Genomic DNA, 12,013 nt, shown 5'->3' on the forward strand with positions numbered 1-12,013 from the left:
CTTCTGGCCCAAGAAAAGTGTCATCTTGATTAGCATGCACTTAAGTAGGGCATCTTCTCCAGGCCATCGCTTCCTGAGCCTCTTAGAAGGGAGGATACTCAGACCCATTATGGCCACATTAGCAATTCCATCATTGCTTCAGTCCTGGAGGTTAGGATTCCTTCTGGTAGCAGCAGACACACACACACACACACACACACACACACACACACACACACAAAATAGAGGAATTAGCACAGAACTTTCAGAGAGTTCTGTCCTCCTGAAGCTGTCCACACTTGTGAGCACCTTCAGAGCTAAATGGTTTCTGTTTGTTAAGGCCTGAACACACAAAACGGAAGATGGGCTGTCTTTGCTCACCTCAGCTTACCTTTGATCGCCTCCCATTTCCACAGAAATCCCTGCAGCAGGGAATGCCACCCTCATTCTCAGAGAAGAAACCAGGTCTTACTATACTAAAGAAGATGGCCCAGAGTGATATTGTATAGGTGGCATTCAGAGCCAGGCAAGGTGCTAGCCCCTGCACGATACTGCCAAGGGGATGTCTAACATTCAGAGAAGGAGCTCTGCCTGTCTGATCCAGGAAGCAGCCAACCGTTAACCCTTGTCACAAGCCTGGGGCCTCTGGAAAGCTAGGAAAAATACAATGGAAGTCTCTGCCAGTGCTCAGTCTACCCCTTGTCCTGCTGTGAGGTGAGATGTAGCCTCAGAGCTGAGGCCAGGCCTTTAGGTCTTAGTTGGTATGTAAGAGGAGACTCTGCTGCCCAGAGAGGCTGTGGACAGATGTTTCCAGAGGCAAACAGGCAGCCTTCTCTTTGGCCTCCATAACCAATCAGTCCCCTGAAGAGAACCGAACAGGGAAGGACTCAAGACCAAAGCTAAGGCTGGGCTCAGATCCAGAGAGGAAGAGAGCATTCTCACATTCTCCAGCATTTATAGACTGATAACAGAGAGTTAGATAGTATAAGCTAAGCCCTGCTTGAGAGTTCCATAGAAGGTATCTTTGACCTATTTTCAAGGCCTGTGGTGGCAGGAGGAATTTTTGGCCACATCATAAAGAGTTTTGCGGCCACCTCTGATAGACCCAGCTCAGGAAGTTGTAATTTTCCACTATTAGGTTTTAGTCACCAAAGTGATCCCTGCCCCCAGCTCCTGGCTCCTGCACTGCAGCAGGCTGACACAGGTGGGCCTTCCAGTGTGGAAGCCCTGCCTCCTTAGGTTAGGCCTCAGCAGCATGCCAGAAGTTTAGGAGGCCCTGAGCATTGAGGTTGGGCCCTCTGTGTGCCTGACTTATTTGTGGATCCTCACAGCTCCATTCCAAGATTTACATAACCATCTTGAGCACTTTGTCTTCCCTGGGAGATTTAGTTTGGGCAAGAAATTTCCTTAAGATATCAATGAAGGGATGTGGGTAGAGAGTAGCTCCCAGAAAATCCACTCAATGGAAGACCCATGTACTCTGTGGTATCAATAACTGTGTGGGCCCAGTCTATGACCTTTTGGAGCATTTTCATTTTAAGAAAAGAGAAAGTCTTATGCCAAAGAAATACATTAATAGAGATATTTCATAAAGCACTTTTAGGAAGCCATGCAGGGTTCAGAGCTCCTTGCCCATTAGAAAGATGGGGTTGTGTGGTGTTCACACCTGGATCCCCAGGCTTCACTCAGAGAGACAGAATTAGATGCAACTCACCCCTCTGTTGGAATTTTTTCTAGTTAATCCCCTTCCCAAACTCCTGAGTTGTCTCATCTCAGCTCCTGGGCTCAACTGGGTGCCTCTGAGGAGCACTCCTGCTCCTGGAATTGGTGGAGCATTGCCAGGCTGAGGGCTGAGGAGGGCTGGCCCCTGACTCCTGCCCCTAAAGTCACAGGGATAGTCATGCATCTCAGTTGCCAGCTAGTAGCATTTTACTAAATGGAAAAGGCAGGAGTGAAGTCCTCTCTGGCCTTTAGGAGAACCTTCCTCCCTGAGTCTTCAGCTGTCTCTGGCTTGGCCTCTGTGATGGTCTCTCAGTGAAGGCATGTATATGGTAGACAAGCACACAGAGAAGCAGTTTCTGCCTTGGAAGCAGGGAGAATGGGGTGGGAATGAAGGAACTAAGTTTTTCCTGGTCTTACTTCTACCAGAAACAGTCTTAATGTGACCACAGTATTTGGTTGGTTGGCTGGTTGGTTGGCTGGTTGGTTGGTTTGAAAGTAACCCTTTTTCTGAAGTCCTACTGCCTTGATTCTGGAGGAGCTGAGGATTGGCCTAATGTCCCAGGTGTTTGGGAGCCTCCAAGGGCCCTTTTCATGCTTGTGAAGTGACACCCCTCACCTCTATCTCCAGCACCATAGCCAGGGCCTTGGTGCTGATGTGGATCAGAGGAGGGAGCTGAGAAATAAATTTATCTTCAAGCTCTGGACTGTCTTCTCAGGGCAGGGAATTTAGGAAGAGGATAGCTTGCTTCCCATGGGAAGGTAGGAATAGCAAATAAGCCAGCACTGCATCCTGGGCAGGTGTAGAGGGAGGCTTGTGGTTCATGTACAATACTACAATCAAGAAATTGAGACAACAGCTGGGTAGGAGTGAGGTGACCCCTCTGTCCTCAGAAAAACAGGAGTCTGAGCTCATAGGAAAGTGACTTTTAAATAACACAGGTGGGCAAGCCCCAGACATTACTGTAATCTCCTTTCACAGATACCCTCTCCGTAGTGTTTCTCACACGTCCCTACCTTAATCCACAGTGCTGACCACAACGAATGCCTTTCAGGATGACTCAAGACTACTTCTTAGGCTGGCCATTGTGCCTTGAATCTAGGTAAGGATGCAGCTGGAAGTGGGACCAGCCCTGAATGGACAACAATCCCTAAACAGTCCTCAGGTTGTCACTTAGCCAAAAGTCTCACCAGTCAATTTGTTTCTAGGCAAAAGATAATTCTGGCTTGAACCATTGTGGGTAGACTGGAGATGGTGAGAAATGTTGGATTCTGGATATACTTCAAAAAGGAGAGCCATCAGGATTTGCTGATGGATTAGATGTGGAATATGAGAGAGGAGCACATAGTCAATGATGATTCCAAGGGTTTGTTTCTGAGAAGCTAGAAAAAAGGTAGTGAAGTCACCTGAGATATGGAAGGCCATGGATGGCTTGGGTTTGAAGGAGAAGATGAAGAGTTCACTTTTGAACATGTAAAATGGATGATAATATCCACTTCCCAGGGCTGTAGTGAAGATTAAATAAGATAATATATGAAAGTGCCTAGTACTATCACATAGCCAGCTTTCAGTAAATGTCACTTTCCCTTTTCCTGTCTCATGCAGGTGGCTAAAACATGGGCAACTGGGGGTCTTCTCTGCCACTTTGACCAATTGCCTTTTTGTAGAAATAATGAGCCAATCAGATGCCAAGTCATTCTCCTCTCAGGTGGTTTTCTCACCCTTCAGAAAACTTTCAGTGTTGCTAACAGGGTCTTTCACTTTGTCAAAGTTTTCTCAGCAATGTTGACATACTGTTGGGATAATGAGTTTCTGCCTCCATGGTACCTTAGTGCCCAGGCAGCCCCTATCTCTGTGCCCACCCTTTCCATGTCAGTTACTCTGCAGGTGGCAGATAAGCAGGAAGCAATACCTTCTTATAACACTGAATAGAGATTAAGGGAAGGATTTTCTTTAGAATCTATACTTTTTTTATTATCAAAATATAGCTGACATAATATTAGATTACAACTTCCTCTTAGCTCTTGGAATCAAAATAAACTTTTGACTCTGGATAATATTGCTAGCATATGGCACCTTACAATTGTTGAATGAACAAAAGAGGTTATAACATGTATAGTACGAAATTTTTTCACAGAGGGTATAAATGTATACCTAACTCTCTGGATGGGGAAAAAGAAATGCTTAAAGAATGCTAACCAGAGTACCATCCCTATAAAGGGGATGTCTTTTGGGGCGCCTGGGTGGCTCAGTCGGTTAAGCGGCCGACTTCGGTTCAGGTCATGATCTCATAGCTCGTGAGTTCGAGCCCCTTGTCGGGCTCTGTGCTGACAGCTCAGAGCCTGAAGCCTGTTTCAGATTCTGTGTCTCCCTCTCTCTGACCCTCCCCCATTCATGCTCTGTCTCTCTCTGTCTCAAAAATAAATAAACGTTAAAAAAAAAATAAAGGGGATGTCTTTTACTTTGCTTGTTTAGATTTTTAACAGTGAGCATATCATTCTTAAGACATTAATTTTTGGGGTGCCTGGGTGGCTCAGTCAGTTAAGTGTCCAACTTCTGCTCAGGTCATGATCTCAGGATCCATGAGTTCGAGCCCTGCATCGGGCTCTGTGCTGACAGCTCAGAGCCTGGAGCCTGCTTCGGATTCTGTGTCTCCCTCTCTCTCTGCCTCTCCCTCACTCATGCTCTGTCTCTGTCTCAGAAATAAATAGACATTAAAAATTTTTTTAAAAAAGACATTAATTTCTAAGAAGTCTCTGCTATGTTCAACTAAGGTTTGTGTAGCACAGCTACGTGACGGACCGGCTTTCTCATGAGATGTGTTGGTGGTTACATTGCTTCATCTGAAGGATAGCCTGACCTTGCTGTAACCACAGGGGGACAGGCAAAGCAGGGGCATGTGAGATGGCAAGAGCTTAGGAAAACAGATAACCTTCCTCAGAAGTGCCCACACTTTCCTCTTCCTCTGAGTTTGGAGACTTCCCAGACCCAGAACCATGTTCACTCTCAGAGAGAGAACCTTTGCTCCAGGCAGAAGTATGAACTACTCTGGAATTTTATTTTGTATATGTATACTTTTTTTTTTTTTTTTAATTTTTTTTTTTCAACGTTTTTTATTTATTTTTGGGACAGAGAGAGACAGAGCATGAACGGGGGAGGGGCAGAGAGAGAGGGAGACACAGAATCAGAAACAGGCTCCAGGCTCCGAGCCATCAGCCCAGAGCCTGACGCGGGGCTCGAACTCACGGACTGCGAGATCGTGACCTGGCTGAAGTCGGACGCTTAACCGACTGCGCCACCCAGGCGCCCCTGTATATGTATACTTGTTGCTGGTGTAAGGGCTCCAGGTAAACATGGGTCACCTTTGATAGCTCAAGGGTAACAAATCTATATCCAGCTCTACTTGAGGGCCGCTTATAGGACTGACATCTACAAAAACAATGATATCCTTTTTACTCTGTTTAAATTTTGGAGATTGGTCCATGGGCACCTGCCAATGTGGGCATTAGCAAGTGAATCCCAAATACATGTGCTTCACTGGCCTATAAAATCATTCAGGAGGCAAGCTAAGTTTCCACGGGGTCTCTCAAGAAAGCTATCAAATTGTGTAGAAGTAGAACATTTGAGTGCCTGCCCTAATATTGTCCTGATCTGATGTTTATCTGGGCCCATTCTTAGAGTCCAGAACAGCCCAACTCTTGAAAAATAATACAATTCTTATACTCTTTGACCCTTGGGGTCCTACTGCAGTGTGCCAAACTATCTGGGGGAATATCACTGGATGGGTCACAGGCCTCCTCCTTCTCCCCACAAGCCACTGAGGTGTGCTGATGGACATGGCTTCAATGCACCATTTGGCCCCAAAACTGAATGTCCCTGGAGAGCTTCTATCTCATTCCTGATGTTGCCATTTGTGTTGCAACTGTCCTTGCCTTGTTTTCTACCCTTTTCATCTTGACATCCCAGCCCTCTTGCTTTGGTATCTTTGGGGATTGATGCTGAGTGGAGAGGAGAGATCTCCTTCATGGTGAGCAATGGTATGAACATATGGTGAACAGTAAATCTCTGCTGACCACTGACTGTTCCTCTCCTTACGGTTGTCCTCTCCCAGCCTGTATTGCTAACCTCTGTCTAACATTCCTCTTTGCTTGTCCATGGCCAGAAGCCCAGAAGATGTTTCAGACAGGGAGGATGTCCACTTGCACAACTGATTGCCAACATGCTTCAGCTTCAGTGGGCATCACCTCTGGGCATTAGCCTGGATTGTGTCCAGGTGAAGGTGCTGAGTGGCAGTCAGTCTGATGGGCAGCAGATGTTCCTTCATCTGGAACCCTTCAAAGTTCCAGCAGTTTTAGGTACTGGAGCTTCAGGCAGAAGGATACTTGCTGTATCTTAAGTCTAATTCCTCATATGACCAGAATCACAATGTCCTGAGAGTGAGACACACCCTATCAGGTTCAGGTCCCAGGGCTCTCACCATCTGTCCCTGCTTCCTTCTGGATACCTCTGGCTCTGTCCAAGGGCATTTGGAAGTGGCCTTCAAGAGCCCAGGCTAGCTCAGCAGCAGAAGGTGGGAGAATCAAGAAAATACTGGAAAATTCTTTTGTTTACTGCTTTACTATCTATGTCCCTCACTAGAATGTAAATACCAGGATGACAGAGAATCTGTCATGTTTATCCCTTGTCCCCAGTGCCCGAGACTGTGCCTGATACACAGTAATTATGTTCTCTCTCTATCTATATATACTCTCTCCCTCTCTCTCTCTCTCTATATATATATATAGAAAAAATATATATAGAAATATATATATAGAAAAAATATATATAGAAAAATATATATATATAAATATATATAAAAATATATGTCATATATATATTTTAATATATATATATATATATATATTTTTTTTTTTTTTTTAATGAATCAGTCCAACCATCCATCTAACCTGCTTCAGAATAGCTCACATTCTAGTCATTGGGCTATTTGGCAGTCCAGAGTGACCTAGGTGTTGAGTGGGAAGACGAGCACCTCCACCTCAGAGGTGAGCAAGGCACAGGCCTACTGTGACCCCAGGAGATGCAGAAAGGTCCTCTTAGCAGAGTGGCAGCCAGGCATTAGGCCACATATCTCTTTAAAAGTAGCAGGAAGCCAGGCTCTGAGATAAGCGTGACTGCTAATGTGATAAAGGTGGGGAGAGGGCCAGGAGGTGGAGAGGTGGGGCTGCTCTGTGGGGATGTCCAGGCCTCTGTGGCTGGCCAGACAGCACCGCATGCTTCCTGTGGGGAACAAGGAGAGGAGATTCCCTCCAAAGGCCCTGGACCTGGGGCTGCCCCAGCTGCCTCACCCTTGACCTCACTGAGGTGGCTAAAACACAGGACTATTGTCCCTCACATCTGCCATTCTTGGACACTTGGGGGTCTGCTCTAGGGAAAGTGTTAGACCCATGTGTTCTCTGCCCTGGCTCCCTGTGCTTCTCTATGTTTTAGTCCCTCTGTTGGTAAAATGTATCCTCCACACCAGTGGTTATGAAGAGTCAGGGATGTGTAGGAGGAGGGTCTCAGTGGGAACCAGAGGCTGAAGGCTCAAGAAGTGAGGCAGAGGAAGGCTGAGATGTAAGGTATGAGAGGCAGCCTGGGGGTGGTGGATGGGCCAGGTAAAGCTCAAGATGAGGGTCCTGAGGCAGGCACGGGAGATGCTTAGAGGCCCCCAGGTGTAGCTGGGCATGCCGATGCTGCGTAACAAAGACCTGGCATCCCTCTCAGTATCTTATCTTGGCTGGTTCATGCTAAACAGCAAGGAGGGTAATATAAGAGCACCTGAAAGGAAGTCTCAGAGGCTAGGGTTCAAGTCTTTGACCATGTGACTCTGGATAAGTTATTTCTCTGCTCAGAGCCTTGGTTACACCATCTGTAGAAGAGGGGTTGTGGTGTCACATGATTGTGGTGAGCATTAAAGAAATGATGTAAGTCATCCCAGTGACACTATGAGCTTTAGCTCCTCAGTACTACCAGGGTCATCTTCTGGGGTGGGGATGGTAGGGGAACTGTGGACTTACTAAGGAAGCCAGAAAACCGCTGTCCTGACTCAGTGGCTTGCTCCACCCTGGCCTCTGGCCCAGATTCTGGAGGCCTTAGTCAAGGGGTGGGTGTCAGAGCTGGGGGTTTCCCTGTAGGTTCCATGGGACAGAAGCATTGTCTCTCTCTGGAAAGCCCTCAAAACAGCTGGAGGTACCCCTGTCTGAAAAGAGCTCAGAACTGCCAGAACAGATGGGTGGGCCAGTTGAACCTGCCCCCTGGGGAAACCCAGGCATGAGCTGGCATCTGGACCTTAATACAGTTCCTGTCCATCCTGCTCCAACCAGGATCTGAGGAAAGCTTGAAGAGAGGCTGGGGTAATGCACAGGCCACGGGCTGCTCTCACCTGAATCTTGCTTGGCATCCAGCCTGTCCAAAAGTCTCCCAGTGCCTGCACTATCCAGGTCTCTTCCACCCACATCATCTCCTCATTCCCCATTACCCCCCTCACTCCACCTGTCCTGAAGACCTTGCAAGAGATGCCACTTCACGCTACACTGACTTGCTCCCTCCAAGATTAGGGATATTTTCTGACCTCTTGGTCTCCCCTTGCCTCCATGATGCCACCATTCCTGGCTCTCTCCTCTGGGACCAATTCTTACAGACTTCTGTAGCTCTCTCTTCCTTTGCCCATTTGCTAGGTTTGCAGGTAGGTACCTTGGTGCTTGGTTCTTTCTCTCCCTAGCTATACTAGATATCTCAAGTTTGTGAGGTATCTATGGGCCAAATCAGGGCCTGCACCCTCCAAGCAGGGTCCCTGCTTTTTCTTCCAAAGGTGATGGCACAAATCAGTGCCACCATTAAAGACCTAAAGGGAGTCCACCAAATCTTCATTTAATTCACTCGTAAAACTCAGCACCTAGAAGATGGTAGTGGGCTACTACCAATTCAAGAAGTCGTAGCCACATTTACAGCCCCTGTGCCTGCCAGATGTGGTATCTTTGATTCAGCAGATTAACATGGCCTCAGGCACTGAATGAGTGGCCACTGATCTGATTACTCCATTCTTTTTCCATCCTCATCAAATAGTTTGCATTCACTTGGAGAAAACAGTATAAATTTACAGAGCTAGGTTATCTCTCCTTCCCTCTACATAACATAGTCCCAAGAGATCTGGACCATTTGGATATCCCACAGAATATCACACTGATCTACTCTACCAGTAATGTTATGCCAATCAGACAAGGTGATCAAGAAGTGGCTAACACTTTGGTGGCCATGACAAGACACATGCACTCCAGAAGATAAGCCCTGTGAAGTTTCAGAGCCTGCCACATCAGCAAAATTTTTAGAGACCCATTGGTCTATAGCATGTCAGGAAATTTCCTTCTATGTATAAGAAAAATTGCTACATCTTGTTCCTTTCATTATGAAGAAGGAAGCATGTTTGGTAGGCCCCTTGGTGTTATGGATGCAACCTGTTGCACATTTGGGAATATTATTCTGACCCATATTCTTGGCAATAACACAAAATCTTGCCATCTGTGAGTGGGTCCCCAAGCAGGAAAGGGCTCTGCAGTAGTTTCAGGCTGTAGTACAAGTAGCCCTGCCATTGGGCCATATAAATGATCAGAACCTATTGTTTTTAAAGGTATGAGTAGTGGGGAAATATGTTGTTTCCCTGGGACTCTAGAGCAAAGCCATAGCATCTACATTGGGGAATTATATACATTTTGAAAACCAACTCCTGTTGTACTCCTGAGCCCTGGTGGAGCTGGGACAATCATGCAGCTGGAACTACCTGTGACAAGTTGGTTTCTTCCGGACTTACTAAGCCATAAGGTCAGGTTGGCCTAGCAACAACGCATTATAAAATGGAAGTCATACTTCTGGAATCAAATATGAATAGGATTGGAGGGCACAAATAAGCTGCACAAACAGGTAACCCAGAACTCTGTGTCATCCACCTCTGGCACAAGATCCTATCACACTTGTGGCTACATGAGTGATCCCCTAGGACCAGCTAATGGAGGATGTGAAAACCCAAGCCTGGTTCACAAATAGGTCAGATCAGTATATGGGTGAAGCCAAAAATGGTTAGTGACTATACTACAGCCCCACTCAAGGATGACCTTGAAAGGCAATAGTAAGGAAAAATCCAATGGGCTAGAGCTTCAGGTGGTATATCTGGCCACTGACTTTGTGTAGAGAGATAGTCTGAAATTAAAATATATATGTACTCATGGGCAGTGGCAAGTGGAAAGACCAGTTGGGGATAGTGGCAGTGACAGATTGACAGAGTCACAGGCAGTGACAGACAAAGACAGAGCTGTTGCAGTGCTGGTAGTTCTGTCCTGAGCTTGGCCCTGGAGGCTCTTGGAGTTTCCTTTTGTCACTGTGATCAAAAACTTCCAGAAATTCTTTCCAGGGCCATACTTCCCCCTACCCCCATGGACCCCAAGAAGGGAGCAGGCTGTGACCCTTGCTGTCCCTGGAGCTAGACTCAAGAATCCATCCACTCTCTTGTCCCCACCTCCCCTTCCCAGCCTTGTAGGTCAAAGAAAGCCTCCCCCATATTCCTCCTAGGGCCACCTACTCATAGCATGGTGGACCTGCTTGTCCTGGAAAAGGTCTTCTTAGGAACTACTGTGAGTCCAGCCTCTGTGGGCACATTGGACAGTGTCAGGTAAAGGCTGCAGTCCCATTTATCAGAAAATGTTTAGCTCTAATTGACCAGCTTCTGTTGTCATCCTTATGACCTCCAGGGCCCAGAGACCTAACAGCCTAAAAGGTTCTAGCTAAGAGGAGACACTCCAGGCCAGATGAGGATGAGGTGATTAACCCTTTCATAGATAGGGAGACTGAGGCTGACTTGGAACATATTCAGCTCTATAGAGTCCAAGAACCCCCTAGGAAGGGGCGAGATGTTTCTTCCTTGAAGGGATCTTTTTGCTGAAACCATGACCAGGCTCCTGCCTCTGGTTGGGCCCATGAGACAGAGACTCTGAGACAGAGATTAGCATGCAGGATTGCTCGTGGAAGGGAAGGGAAACAGGAATAAGCACAGGGAGAAGCTGGATTCAATGCAGTCATAACAAAAGTCTCAGCTAACCCAAAGGAGGGTTCTAGAGCTGGGATGGTCCTTCAAAGTTTTCCTAAGTTGGGGCAAAGAGGAAATCAAGACTTTATTCATTCATGCTCATCAGTAATTGGATATAGGTTGTTCGTTATTGACTTTAGGCATGGCAACTTTGTTCAGCAAAGGAAATCCCCAAAGAGACACACAGTATTCTATCTGAAGCTCAGGGCTGGTGTCTGCTGGTAGGCTAGACATAGGACAGTGGCAGTAACTAGATCACATGTGGCAAGAACTCCTGGTATTGGGTTCATGCAGAGTCTGCCCCTATGACTATTCCATTCATGTACCCATTGGGCCAGCACTAGGGTAGAATGACAGAAACTGGACAGTATCAACTGGATGAGTCAGTACGTCTACCAGATTACTGTACCTCTTTCACTGTGGTATGATTTCTGGTGACCATTACCATGCAATATGAAACTTCTCATACTTTGTACCACAAACATTTGTCCATCACATTCCTTTATCCTCAACTTCCTTGTCTCAGGTCTTCTGGTCTTCCTCCTTCCAGGTCCCTGTCCAATCAGCAAAGCCAAAAGGAAACTCCAAGAGCCTCTAGGGCCAAGCTCAGGACAGAACTACCACCACTGCAACAGCTGTGTCTTTGTCACTGCCTGGGACTCTGTCAATCTGTCACTGCCACTATCCCCAACCGGTCTTTCCATCTTTCCCATCCAAGCTCTGGCTGAATCTGTCAGTGCCAGGGACTCTCAGTATCTGTCTATCTGTTACTTTCAGGAGCCCTGAGCTACGTCTGTCAGTTTGTCTGTCACTGTTATGGACCTGTTCTGTCTTTATGTGACTCCTGGGCCATTGGATTGTCTGACTCTAAGGAAAGATGCTCCTTCTTACCATGGGGGCTTACAGTAACTAGGGGACATAGGGCTGCAGTCATACCTGGTGTTTTTATTTGGTCATAGAGCCCAAGTCTCCGTCTCTGTTCCTGAGTTTCATAGGCAGGGGAGTCTTTGGTATGACAATGGCCTGAGACATTGCCTGCAGCTCTTGCAGCTTTCGCTGATTTCTACCTGGGTTCCAACACTGGATGGTGTGCATTTCCAGGGGATTAACTGGTGAGAGATGGGGTATTAGGGTCTAACTGAGTCATAGTCCTTCTCTGAATCTGGGCTGGGTACAGCCTTGTTACCAGCCCTGGGGAG

Source organism: Neofelis nebulosa, chromosome 1 (assembly GCF_028018385.1).
Source record: "Neofelis nebulosa isolate mNeoNeb1 chromosome 1, mNeoNeb1.pri, whole genome shotgun sequence".
Lineage (NCBI taxonomy): Eukaryota > Metazoa > Chordata > Mammalia > Carnivora > Felidae > Neofelis > Neofelis nebulosa.